The following is a 3,218-nucleotide window of genomic DNA, read 5'->3' on the forward strand; positions in this document are numbered from 1 at the left end:
CAGTGGCCAGAAATACCAGGTGCCATCAGGAGGTCCAGCAGTGGGGCCAGGACATTAGAAGCCCTCCCACTGTTGACCCCCCCAAGCACCAAGAAGACAGAGCATCACTTGCCCCAATCTATACCTTGTGGCTAAGAGCCACTGATGGACCTCTGCTCCATAAGCTTATCCAGTTCCCTCTTGAAGCCGTCCATGCTTGTAGCCGCCACCACTTCCTGTGGCAGTGAATTCCAGGTGTTAATCACTCTTTGGGTGATGAAGGATTTCCTTTTATCCGTTCTAACCCGACCACTCAGCAATTTCATGGAGTGCCTACAAGGAGTTCTTGTATTGTGAGAAACGGAGAAAAGGACCTCATTCTCTACCTGTTCTTTCCCATGCATAATCTTATAAACCTCGATCATGTCACCCCTCAGTCGTGTTTTCTCCAAGCTAAAGAGCCCTAAGCACTTTAACCTTTCCTCATAGGGAAAGTGTTCCAACTCAGGGAAGAAGAAGAGATTGGATTTATGCCCCGCCCTTCACTACCCGAAGGAGTCTCAGAGCGGCCTACCATCTCCTTCCCCTTCCCCTCCCCACAACAGGCACCCTGTGAGGTGGGTGGGGCTGAGAGAGCTCTCTCTCGAGGACTGCTCGTGAGAGAACAGCGCCGAGAGAACTTGTGACTGACCCAGGGTCACCCCGGCAGCTGCATGTGGAGGAGAAGGGCAGGCAAGGTGGGATATAAATCGGAATAAGTAAATAAATAAATGTGGGAAGTCAAGCCCGGTTCTCCCAGATCAGAGTCTTAACCACGGCATTAAACTGGGAAGTGCACTCTGCATCTGCTCAGAGACAATGTTCCGTCTAAGCGGTTAGCAAAAATCCTACTTTGTGAGCTGCTGGCATTAAAGTTGTGAGCAGATGATTTGGCTACTGCATCAATTAGCTTGCTCTGGAGCCCTCCTCCCTGAGCTGAGACAAAAATCTGTGAGCTGGAGGCTAAAATTCTGTGAGCTAGCTCACACTAACTCAGCTTAGAGGGAACACTGCTCAGAGACCACCTTGAATGAGTCCACTTGGCTTTTTCAGGGCCCTTCAGCTAGAATTCAGAAGAGATTTGGGAGCTCAGCTTTGGCTGGAGTTTAAACCCTCCGATTCCCCTCGGAGAAGGGCGAGTCTGGTCTTCACCCAGGGCGTCCACTCTGTGGCTATTACGACCCCCCTCTCTTCCTGGTCCTTTTCCGGGTCTTACTGGCGGGGGACAGATTTAGTGGGATTGGTGGCGCCGTAGCAGCACCGAGCGGGCTAGCTGCGCTGTTTGGAGGAAAGATCCCCGGGCGGTAGTTTGTCCCTGACGGATCAACACGGAGACTGTGTGTCAAACGCGGCCCCAAGGCAGAAAGCTTTTTAATCTGCAGACGGTCAATTCCATCGTGCACGAAGGCAGTAGAACTTCCCAGCCTGAGTCTGGTGGTCCAAAGCGGATCAGAGATCGTCCAAAGCAGATCAGAGTTGATCCAAAGCTGGACAGGAATGCCTCGCCCTCTCCTCTCACGTGATCACCTCCCCTGCCACAGTGATTTGTGGAGAGGCTGGGTGCCGGGTTCAAACTCTGGTATCTCTGCTTAAAAGGTATTGGAAAGCAAGAGAGAAGCTAGATATGAGTCCGGCAGGGGTCATTTCCTGCAGGAGCGCACAGGAGCGGAGCTCCGGCAGTAAAGAGCCCAGGGGGCGGGCACATGCAACAAGCCCCACCCCCTGCATATCAGAGCAAGAAGCAACCAGGTATGTCGCAGAGGGCCCCCCCCGGTCCAAAAAACAGTCCAGTGGCACCTTTAAGACCAAGTTTTATTCAGGTACAAGCTCTCCCTCCTCTGCAAGAACAGATCTGCACGTTCCCCCCCCTGATAGCTAGCAATCCAAAACAGTCCAGTGGCACCTTTAAGACCAAGTTTTATTCAGGTACAAGCTCTCCCTCCTCTTGTGAGGGCAGATCTGCACGTCCCCCCCCCCAATAGCTAGCAATCCAAAACAGTCCAGTGGAGCCTGAGTGGTGGGTGTTGCCTTCTGACACACTTCCAGTGATGTCAGGGGGTGTGGCATTTGCAAATGAGTTATGCTAATGAGTTATGCGAATGAGCTCCTGCACCTCTTTTTCTACGGAATGACCCCTGGAGTCCGGCAGCATCTGAGAGACCGGCAATGTTTTGGAAAGTGAGAATGAGCCTTCTCTGCCTGAGGCTTTGGAGACCGGTTGCCCATCAAATGTAGACCAGTCAGGCATTGGGGGAGGGCTGTGGCTCAGTGGCAGAGTATCTGCCTGGCATGCGGACGGTCCCAGGTTCAATCCCTGGCAACTCCAGGATCAGGCACTAGGTGATGTGAAATACCTCTGCCTGGGACCCTGGAGAGTTGCTGCCAGTCTGAGAAGACAATACTGAATGTTGATGGACCGAGGGTTAGCTTCGTGGGTGTTCATGTGCCCCAGGTTCAATCCCTGGCATCTCCAGTTAAAAGGACTAGGTAGGGTGTGACGTGAAAGACCTCAGCCTCTGACCTTGGGCATATGCTGCCTGACTGAGTAGACAGTACTGAACCTGATATATGCAGGGTCTGGAAGACAGCTTCATAAGAACATAAGAAGAGCTGGATCAGACCACTGGTCCATCTGGCCCAGCATCCTGTATCACACAGTGGCCAACATAGGTCCTCTCTGGAGGTCCAACCAGAGGGCATGGAGGCCAAGGCCTTCAAAAGAACATTTTAAAAAGTCCTGCTGGATCAGACCAGTGAGGGTCCATCTGGTCCAGCATCCTGTCTTACACTGTGGCCAACCAGTTCCTCTAGAGGGCCAACAACAGGGCAGAGAGGCTGAGGCTTTCTCCAGATGTTGCCTCTCGGCTCTGGGATTCAGAGGATTAGATGTTCTTATGAAGGCCTCGGCCTCTCTGCCCTATTGTTGTCCCTCCAGGGGAACTGGTTGACCACTGTGTGGGGCAGGTTGCTGGACTAGATGGACCACTGGTCTGATCCAGCAGGGCTCTTCTTAGGTTCTTATCAGGGCAAGGCCTCAGGCTCTACGCTTTGTTGTTGGCCCTCCAGGGGAACTGGCTGGCCACTGTGTGAGACAGGATGGTGAATTAGAGAGACCATTGGTCTGATCCAGCAGAGCCTTCCTTCCTTCCTTCCTTCCTTCCTTCCTTCCTTCCTTCCTTCCTTCCTTCCTTCCTTCCTTC

At 52.8% G+C, this 3,218-nt stretch overlaps 1 protein-coding gene across 1 annotated transcript in view; it reads left to right on the forward strand.

The window, feature by feature from the left end:
* LOC107120829 (GTP-binding protein REM 1-like) overlaps positions 1-3,218 on the forward strand; it is a 23,614-nt gene that overhangs the window by 13,328 nt on the left and 7,068 nt on the right. The gene's annotated exons all lie outside the window — the stretch shown is intronic.

Source organism: Gekko japonicus, unplaced genomic scaffold (genome assembly GCF_001447785.1).
Source record: "Gekko japonicus isolate JY-2015 unplaced genomic scaffold, Gekko_japonicus_V1.1 scaffold4389, whole genome shotgun sequence".
In the NCBI taxonomy this organism is placed as follows: Eukaryota; Metazoa; Chordata; class Lepidosauria; order Squamata; family Gekkonidae; genus Gekko; species Gekko japonicus.